This window comes from Pantherophis guttatus, chromosome 4 (assembly GCF_059756535.1).
Source record: "Pantherophis guttatus breed Tessera chromosome 4, ASM5975653v1, whole genome shotgun sequence".
NCBI classification, from domain to species: domain Eukaryota; kingdom Metazoa; phylum Chordata; class Lepidosauria; order Squamata; family Colubridae; genus Pantherophis; species Pantherophis guttatus.
This window is the reverse complement of record NC_142066.1, coordinates 48,279,840-48,290,559: the sequence shown is the minus strand read 5'-3', so window position 1 is coordinate 48,290,559 and position 10,720 is coordinate 48,279,840. Positions and strand designations below refer to the sequence as shown.

At 40.1% G+C, this 10,720-nt stretch overlaps 1 long non-coding RNA gene across 1 annotated transcript; it reads right to left on the bottom strand.

Annotated features, from left to right (window-relative positions):
* Positions 1-2,281: 2,281 nt before the first annotated feature.
* Positions 2,282-4,762, bottom strand: LOC117665032 (uncharacterized). The gene is made up of 2 exons (XR_004591225.3): positions 4,624-4,762; positions 2,282-2,917 (listed from the first exon to the last, which is right to left on the bottom strand). It is a non-coding gene; the product is annotated as an uncharacterized LOC117665032 (long non-coding RNA).
* Positions 4,763-10,720: the final 5,958 nt, after the last annotated feature.

Below are 10,720 nucleotides of genomic sequence, written 5' to 3'. Positions count from 1 at the left end.
CCATTCCTAAGAGGTCTGTAAGGGGCTTGTGTAAGTTCACCAGAGTGCCTACCATTCCTATCCTAAAATTCCTTTTTACTTACTCTTTTCATGTATTCAAATTATGTTTATACTTTTTACCTGTAATCTTATATATGCTTGACAAATAAATAAACTTAAATAAATTTAAACTTAATCTGTGGTTACAAGAATTTGGGAGGTGTATATAGTATGGAGTCTCAAGTTACCTATTCCTGCACATTAAAAAAAAGAATAATGCAGTTGTCCAAAAGACAGAAACTTCATAATCCTAGTTTTCACTGAGGTACTACATCAGGGGTTTGAGTGTTCCACTTCAGGATGCTACTTGACTGAAAAAACATCTTGTAACCAAATGTCTCTGCACTTGAAAAGAAAAGTCTAATCAAGCACGTCAAGTACAATCTTTTTTCATTTTCTTCTTGCACAACCATGGGGAAAAAAAGAAATAAATAAATGGGGAGGAAAGAAAAAATAAAAAGAGGGGTTTTTATTTTTATTTTTATTTTTGTGAAATTACAATTTTTTTTCAAAGTATCATTAATGTAAAGATAGCCTTAAATTTATGTTAAGTATTACTGAAAACAAAGCAACAATTAAAAATGTAATCAATATACTAAGAATTATCTATTAGAATAAATGGTTATGTAAAATATTTTAATAATTGTTCATTGTAATTGATAATTCTTATACATCTTAAACATGGCACATTTGACTGTGTGTTGTCGCCGGAGTGGTTGGGTGGAGGTTTATTGTTTTTCTTTTTAAATTTTATGTTATTTTCTATATTGTGTTTTTATTGTTTGTAAGCCGCTATAGTGGCTGTGAGCGAGTAAGTGGCTATAGAAAATTTCCAAACAAACAAACAAACAAACACTACATAAGTACATACACACATGCTGTATATACATTCTTGCTATCTTTGCTAATTATTGATTTGAGAAAGCTATCCTCAATACAATAAATTAGGCATAATGTAATATTTTAAAAGAAACTCACATTTCGGTTGTGATACCAATCCATATGTGGAATTATAGTCCACAAACGGCTTCCAAGTTGAATTTAATTGCATAAAGGTAATCCTTGATATGCATATTCCTACTACAGTTGAAAGTTGTGATGGTCATAAAGCGAGCCACCACATAAGCAGATAAATTTGTGTGTTGGTCATTAAGTAGTTGTAAAATGACGAACGTGATTGTAAAGTAACTGCTGCGATGGTAAGTAAACCCATTGTTCACTATTTGGCACAAGCATTGTAAAATGAAATCACCTGACTAGGGGACACTGCAAACGGGCCATAAATATGGGCCAGTTGCAGTCATGTGATCACTGGTGTGGGTAGCCATTGGAACTGGGTTGTAAGTACCTTTGGTGAGGAGTCTGTCGGAACGTTGGGTGGTTGCTAAGCAACAGATTGTAAGACAAGCCTACATGTATCAGATTTGTTCTTTAAATACAAAATTATTTTTGACATTGATGCATATTACCACAGCTAAGTCTGCCATTTTCTCCCTTTTTACATTATTTTTACGCATCTATCTATATATATAAAAATGGCTCTGTGTGTGTATGTTCCAGCATAACTCTGGAACACCTTGAGCAATTTCAACCAAACTTGGTACACAGATGACTTAGTCTCTTGAAAGAAATACTGTGGGGGTAAGGCACCCCTAACTCCCATTGGGGTGTGTGTTTTGTTAAGATACAGCCTGTTGTGCCTTAAAATGGCTTCTACTGGACTGCCTTAAAATGGCTTTTACTCTACAGCACAGTGGAGTTGCCATGGTAATGGCTTCACAGTACTCCACAAGGGGGCTCCCTCTGGTAAGGGGGAAAATCCAACATTAGAAATTACATTTGGTCTGGACACTTTCAACAAGGCTTTGCTTATTCTTGAGGACAAATGTATGGCCATGATCAATAAAACATTACTGTAACTCGGCCTGCCTGCACCACTATGAGACTGACATGACGTACTTCATGCAGATTACATACAAGAAAAGAACTATAACGTCAAACAGCTTAGTACATATATCGCGGTCAAGCAGCCACTTCTAAATCAAGATCAGAAAAAAGCATACCAAATGATCATGGATCAGCTAGCAAAACAACAAGATGGTATCATTTTACTTGATGCTTCTGGGGGCACAGGGAAAAACATTTTTAACTAATTTAATTCACACTGAAATCAGGGCTCAGGGTGAAGTTGCTCTTTCTGTCTAATACAGGCATGAGATAAATAAATACCTGGGCAACGTCAGGTTATTAACTAGTTTATTATATATAGGAATATTCAACTGTACAAGTCCTGTAGCAGCTTGAAATGACAGAACCCCAGACCCAATTCTTACTGCCTCTATGAAAAGCAATCTTTAAGTGCCTTCTCCTCCCATGATGGAAAATTAGAGAAAGTTACTCTACATCTGTTTCTTCTCTGAAAGAGGAAGGCAGGGAAAGAGAAGGCAGGCCTTTGCCCGCTCATCAATTCCCCGGGGGAACTTCTTCCTGGTAATGGAGCTGTATTGCCCCTCTGGAGATGATATTTTTCTGCCTTGGCAGAGAAAGAGTCAACATTTCTCAGAGAAAGACTATTGTCTCTGGCTGCCTCATTAATAGAAAGATGACTTTGACTTGTTTTCACATGAGATTTGAATGGATACACACATGCTTGTATACAGTTTGAAATGTCATCATTCAATGACCCACGCCTGAATATGTGAATTCTGTACCATCTGTTGGTGTGACAACTTGAAAACTCTGGTGATAGTGGTTTATTTGAGATGTTCTTCCACACGTTAATAATGGATTTTCAAGCATGAGTGAAATACTTGCCAAATTTCTGTTATTCATTCCTCGGTTAAAGTTGTAATATCTTCCTTAGAGAAAAAAGCGTCTCCTATTCAGGAGTTAGATAAAAGTTATTGAATCAGAAGGACATAGCATTTATATTTTTATGAGAGATACAAATCACATTTTGGTTTAGTATGTTGCATAAACCAAGGCAGAGCAGGCAACAAGGAAACAATTTACTTCAGTTATGGATACAGTGCTCTGTACAGTTTATATTTATAGTGGCATACATATACTATATATAATGATAACTAGGATCCTACATCACACAAATCTCAAGCAAGGAAACCTTCTTAACTACTGTGCTGAACTCAGCCAGATTCTAGGTCTGGGAATTGACAAAATAACATCAGGTTTACATCACTGATATAACACTGCTGTTACCACAAGGAATATGGAATGGTATGTTTATATTTACATATGCAAATGTGAATATGTGTACATTTACACATGTACACATAAAGCCTCATAAAAGATGAGAATGCTAACTATTTCTATTTTCTTTGTGGTCAACCAATGCAGGATAAAGCAGGTTGCAATGAAGAATGCTCTCTGCCTATGGAGACTCACCATACCTTGTAGAACAGTTGCCAATTATGAGGTGATTTTCCATAAGAAGATCCATTAAAAAAAACAAAACTGTTCTTTTCTGTCTCAACAGATGGCAGTATCTTCTCAGATTTATCTAGAGTTGGAAGCTAAGCAGAGTTGGACCTGGCTAATATTTGGATGGGAGTCTAGGAAATGTCAGGATTTTATGCTGGAAATTTAAAAATGCAGAAAAAAAGCAATGGCAAATAATTTCTACATTATAGCCAAAAACTGATGGAGTTGAAGATAACAATACCATTCACATCCTCCTGCAGGTCTCTTCCATATTTCCTTATTTCCCCAATTATTTTTTTTTCATAATATCTTTCTAATAATTCATGGAAACAGCTGCGAAAAGAAGCACTTTGGGTTTCATTATTAGAAACTAATCAGCAGGTCAGATAACTTTAATTTCCTTTACTTAGTGTTGTATTTATATTTATATATTTATTATTTCAAGTAATTATAACCACCCATCTCTGGGTTCCTCACAAGCAGATTGGTATTGATCAGAAATGGGTTTCAGCAGGTTCTGACCAGTTCTGGAGAACCGGTAGCAGAAATTTTGAGTACTTTGGAGAACTGGTAGTAAAAATTCTGACTGGCCCCGCTCCAGTAGTGGGTTGCTCCCGGTTTGCACCGGTTCTATAGCACCAGTAGTAAAACCGGCAGGAGGCTCGGTCCACTGACCCTGATGCTTGTGCGCGACCCCGTTGCAAACCGGTAGTAAAGGTAAGTAGAACCCACCCCTGCCCCGGCCCCATCTATTCTCTGCCTCCCAAGTCCCAGCTGATTGGGAGGAAATGGGGATTTTGCAGTAACCTTTCCCTGGTTTGAGGAGGGAATGGAGATTTTACAGTATCCTTCCCCTGGAGTGGGGTGGGAATGGAGATTTTACAGTATCCTTCCCCTGCCATGCCCACCAAGCCACGCCCACCAAGCCATGCCACGTTCACCAAGCCACACCCACAGGACCGGTAGTAAAAAAATTTGAAACCCAGCACTGGTATCGATACTAAAACCAGGAATATTTCCCATCCCATAAGTCCTTCTGTACTCATTACATGATTGCAGCAACCTGGGATTCAACTCACAATCTTTCTACTGCCATTTAGTAAGGTCCTTAATTTGATTCATTTTGTAAGATTTTTGGAAGCTTACCAAAAGTAGCTGAGAAGCCATATGCTACACTGACTCTCTCTCTCGCTCTCTTTTTTTTAAAAAAGAGGTAGGTGTCATGCAACTCACGATTCAGGAATACAGAAAGTTGCTCTATGCCTGTGCCATAGGTTCATCATCATGGCTCTATGCCAGATTAAACCATTGGTTGGTTTAGTTTACCATTGTGAAGTCATGAACTGTATTTATGATCCAAAGTGGTAGGTTCACAGAACAGTCTCAGTCCAAGAACTTTGTTGTTAGCATGCACGAGCATCCGTAGGAGGGAAGGCCTCATAGTTATAATGACATCATCATCAGTGACATGATGTGACATTTGTTTCATGATATGGTTCCTGAGGCAAATTACATAATTCACATTAATTGTACAGTTATATTTGTAATGTTATTACAGTATGCTTTTATAATATATTCTGGAGAATTTAATGTTTAAAAAATGTTACTTATGTTATAAATAATTGGAAGTAAGCTCCGATTCAACAGTGTGTTTGCATCTATATGTACAATTTCATATTTCTAAACTGCCCACCTCCCTCAGAGAGGGGCTCTGGGCAGTTTGCAATATAATAAACTGATAAATAAAATGTACAAAATTAACATTTAAAATTAAATTAGGGTTAATTTTTTTAAAAATTATAGAAGAATGACATTGAACATCCAAAAAAAAGTGGGGGGGGGAGAAATCATATGATGGCCATTTAACATTGGAATATTACAGATGGGGAAGCTCTCAAGAGAATAGCCAGCCCCATGATTGCATGATCCTCTGTGCTCTCCATCCCCACACATGCAAGGCTGAAGAGACAAGTTTTGACCTCTTTATGGAAGGCCATGAGATTGGGGGCTTTCCTCATTTCTGGGGGCAGGATGTTCTACAAAGCAGAGGGAGCAGCAGAGAAGGCACTCCTCCTAGATCCCACCAGCTGAATTTTTTTTGACTAGCGGGGTCTGTAGTAGCTTCCCTGCCAGATTGAGTGTAATAGGCAATGAGATTGGGTGAAGCCGATTCTGTAGGTAACTTGGTCCTATGCCATGTGGTAGGATTAAGCCAGTTCACACCGGTTCAGGCAAACCAGTTGTTAAATTACTCCCCCAATCAAAATGGATCCTGGTTGCTGCACTGCGCTGCAATGGAGAAATGGGCAGGGGAGCAGCCAGCGCAAAGGAAGGAGAAGTCTGCTTTTCCTCTTTCTTCTCTCTGCTTCTCCTCCTTCCCTTGTGTCAGCCGCTCCATTTTCCGTTTCTCCATTGCAGTGCAGAGCTCAGGATCCATTTTGATAGCGGTGTGTGTGTGTGTGTAATTTAACAACTGGTTCACCCAGGGTCAAGTTGGCCATTGTATGAGTGGTGGAGCTGGAGGATGGGGATGGGCCACACCTCCCACGACTGCCAACCTGACCTTGGGCAAACCAGTTGTTGTTTAAGGTGTTGACCAACATTTGAATTGGATCTGGAAGCAGGCTGCTAACTCAGTGCAGTTTGAGTAGCATGGGTGTTACACATGTTCTTCAGTCACTCAGTATGGTTCATATCTCTGGATCTGCACTAGCTGAAGTTTCTGGATAATCTACATGGTAGCTAGAATGCATTGCAATATCCAATTGGGAGTTGCCCAGGGCATGAGTGACCATGGAGAGCCTCCCTATCTAGGAAAGAGCATAATTAGCACACAAAGTGGAATTGAGCAAAGGATGTCCTGGCTAGGGCCACCACTTTCTCTTTGAGTAGGAGCTGTGAGTCCAAGAGGACCCCCCCCAGTTACGCATTAGGTCTGCCTGGGCTAGTGCAATGATGAACTCTGGGGTACAGAGCAGAGCTGGGTTTCAGCAGGTTCTGACCAGTTCTGGGGAACTGGTAGCAGAAATTTTGAGTACTTTGGAGAACTGGTAGTAAAAATTCTGACTGGCCCCACCCCAGTAGTGGGTTGCTCCCAGTTTGCACCGGTTCTATAGAACTGGTAATAAAACCGGCAGGAGGCTCCGCCCACTGACCCTGATGCTTGTGCGCGGCCCCATTGCAAACCGGTAGTAAAGGTAAGTAGAACCCACCCCTGCCCCAGCCCCATCTTTTCTCTGCCTCCCGAGTCCCAGCTGATCGGGAGGAAATGGGGATTTTGCAGTAACCTTCCCCTGGAGTGGGGTGGGAATGGAGATTTTACAGTATCCTTCCCTTGCCGTGCCCACCAAGCCATGCCACGGCCACCAAGCCACACCCACAGCATCAGTAGTAAAATTTTTTGAAAACCACCACTGGTACAGAGGGGCCCACCCACAGCCACTCTGTCTTGTCTGGGGTTCAGCTGAAGTTTGTTGTTCCCCATTCAGACTTCTAAGGCTTCCATGAATCACGAAAGGATCTCTACTGCATCATTCAATTCACGCAGGACAGAGATATATAAATGGGTATCTTCAGCGTATCGATGATACCCCATGGAGGATATCACCTAGAAATTTCATGTATATCTTAAATTCTGGTTTTATTAGTTCTTTTAAAGTTATTACTTTATTATTTTTAATTTTTTGTTTACAACCATGCAAGGCCATAGTTAATCTTTATGTATGTACTTCATTACTGAATATGGTCTGAACTGAGACTTTCTCTGTGTAAAACATATGCTCTGCCACTGTGTTCCAGGTCACAGGTAATTGAAAACAAGATGACATAAATTACATTCTACTATATCTGGAGGGCATTGTACTGGGAAAAGGGAGAAATAGAAAAAGAATGAGATGATAAAATGAGATTTTATTGAGGTATGTTGTAATTCTCACTGATCTGTCCATGATCTCGGAACCCTTAAGGCTGCTCACATTTTCTTGATCCCAGATTCGTCCTGATACAATATCTTATCTCTCTTAATCTGTTTTTCTGATCTCTCGCTTGCACTTGCTACCTGCATTTCTCTCCAAAGTCCTAGATTGCTGATTTATGTATAGGTTCTAACTAAGTTGCTGAAAAGTCTTATTCTTCACATACGCCTTATGCTTAAAAAAATGTCATAACTCTTATTTCTCTCTGTCTAGTCTATACATTATTGGAATTGTTTGGGTTTAAATAAAAGGGCCTACCATTTTACACCTACTGCTTAAAAACTTCTTTTAAAATTGAATACATAGAGTAGATTCATTTAAATCTCATTCATTTCATTTGGTCTGTGCTAAAAATGATCAATTTCAGATTCAATCTATGTTGTTATTACATGTATTTCTGCACTTACTTGGTGTGGCTACTTAGTTATAAGCTATATAAAGCCCCCATAGTATCCATGGGAAAGACCTGGCCATACCTGATAATATAGCAATTGACAGTTTATGGTTCAACACACCATGTGGTGTGGTTTTTGTTTGTTTGTTGCTACACCACTTATTTAGTTGGACTTTTAGGCCACAGCTTCAAGTTTTGATATGAGAATGAAATACACTCCCCCTCCCCAAATCCTATGTTCTACTCAAAAGGTCAATTAAAATCCTTAAAGTCAGTTCAAATAAGAAAGTGTTTCAACATTTTACCCAATGTTTTAGGTATTAACAATATTTTCATACTTTGGTAAATTATGAACTGCAGTTTATTAGCAAAATGGGACTGGGATCACACATATTAAATCATGGTTTTTAAATCAGAATGAGAGAATGCCACACAGTATAGTTAACTCAAAGCAAAGCAAAGCATTGTGTTATAGCTTCTTCCAATGTTGGAGCCAAGTCACTGAATCTTTAGAACAGGTCTCTACAACAGGGTATGTTCTACTTTGTTGGACTGAAGCTCTTACAATCTCTACTGAGCACAGTGGTTGTTTTCTCAGCAATTATGAATGTTGTAATTAAACCACCAGAAGGCAACAATATAAAAAAAACCTGCATGAGTGGGAAGGATAGTGTTGTGACTCCGACTTCCGAGACCGACTTATCGGAGGGAGAAGGCTCCGAACATGAAGGAGAGGAGTTGGCCAGGCCTCCCTCTCCAGGACCCTCCTCTCTGGCAATACCTCAGGTGTCTCCCGAAGGAGAAGAGATTGGCCAGGAGCCAGATATCTCCTCGCAGTCGGACAGTGACGGAGATAAGTCTTGGCTGGATCCACGCCAGCGTCGGAGAGACAGGCGCACGCAGCAGAAAAGGAGGCGTGCCAGAGATTAAGCTGAGTCACTGTACCACACCCCACAGGGGATAAAAGGGGGTGAGGTGGCCATTCAGACTCTGTGACAGACAAAACAAACTACTAGCGAGTCACATTGTATCTTTGAAACAACGTTATCTGCCTTGGATTTAATACGGACTGGACTTGACAATTCTTGAAGTGTGTGTATCAGATAACCCCTGGCTATCTGTTTGTGTGCGTGTGTGAGACGGGGACAGAACAGATAGTTCCAAAGAGAGAGCTCTCAGCTATTCCTTTTTCTTCCCAAATGTAGTGCCTGTTGTGGCCCACTAGTTGCCAGCAGAACTGGAGGCAGACTCAGATGATGAGGTTGGGGAGGAACTTGGGCCAGCTCTGGAGTCTGGAGAAGGCTCTGATGGATACTCTGCATCAGGCGCAGAGATAGAGCCAGGGCTGTCTGACATTTCCCAGCCACCCGAGAGGCAGCTGCCTTTGGAGGCTGAGATATGTGGGGAGGAAGAACAGCTGGAGCTGTTCCAGTTGCACGTATGTGCAGAACCGTTAGGAGAGGAGAACAACTGAGGACAAGGAGTTGACTCAGGAAGCAAAGCACATATGGATGCTGAATGACCCCTCCCTGGCTGGGGAATAAATAGAAGGAAAGGGGAGTGGTGGTCATAGGAAACAACAGTTCAGATTTCTGAAGATTTGGCTTATCATGTTTCAGAGACTGCTTGCCAGAACTTAATTTGCAGTTTTGGGGCTGGGAGCTCAGGGCCTGGCAATTATAACAAGGAACTGATAAGGTCTGTTACTGCAGCTAACTCTTTGAAGGACTATTGCCTGGACTTTTCGGTGTGTGAATGCCATTAATTCACAGGAGATAATTAAAGAGGTTTTTTTTGTGACAAGGAGCCTGTTTCTTGTTTCTGCTAAGGCTTGGTCCAAACAGTGCCCAAACAATATCAAGGAAGCGTTTCCCATCACCTTATACAATAACACTGTTATCTTCCTGCTGAAGTGTTACTTATTTATCTACTCGCATTTGCATGGTTTTGAATTGCTAAATCATAAGGCAATCAAGGAAATTTGCTTTGAGATAAAGGTGTACTTTAGATGCAGGTAATTTATTGCCAAAACTGGATGGTACATTTTTAAAATGAAACTTTGCTTTTGGTATTTTAAATAATTGACTTCCATGGATCTGAATAAGTATTTTACACTAAGGGCAATTTCACTCTATATTCTATATTGTTTATCTCCTGTGTTCTCCCTGAAGTGGATTTAATATATTTCAGTATGGATTATACTGGTTTGGCAAAGGGCAGAGTTGGTGTTGAGTTTAAACTACAGGACTTGAGAGGTAGAATCCAGCTACATGTCCTTCCCATCCCTGCTAGAGAAAGATTTCTGAAAATAGAAGAATTTTACTTTTACAGCAATGATAATTATGCTTAACTGTAGTTTTCATTTCTATCAAATCAAGTGAGATGTATTTTTTTGAAAGTGATACCCTGTTTCCCCCAAAATAAGACATCACCTGATAATAAACCCAATTGGGCTTTTGAGCACATGGCGATAAGGCCAAGCGCTTATTTCAGGGTTCAAAAAAATATAAGACAGGGTCTTATTTTCGGGGAAACATGGTAGTACCAATAAAGGAGAATATTTGTAGCTCAGGTTGAAATGAAGGATCCTTGGTGCTCTTTGAGCTTGCTTGTTTTCAACAGACACATAGACATTAACAACATCTATAGGCTATGCAAAAGAGATAATCAACCAGCCGCCGCCCCCCAAAAAAGACTCCAGCACCTTTTCACCAGTAATCAGCATTCAGATCAGCATAAATTAACTCCAAGGTCAACTTCAGACCAACAATCAAATGTGCAATACCCCAATCAAGAAACTGTCAAAGAGCCATCAGTAAAGAGACCAACCAAAGAATCCCTAAAATCGCTCCTACCCACCCACACAGACAGACAA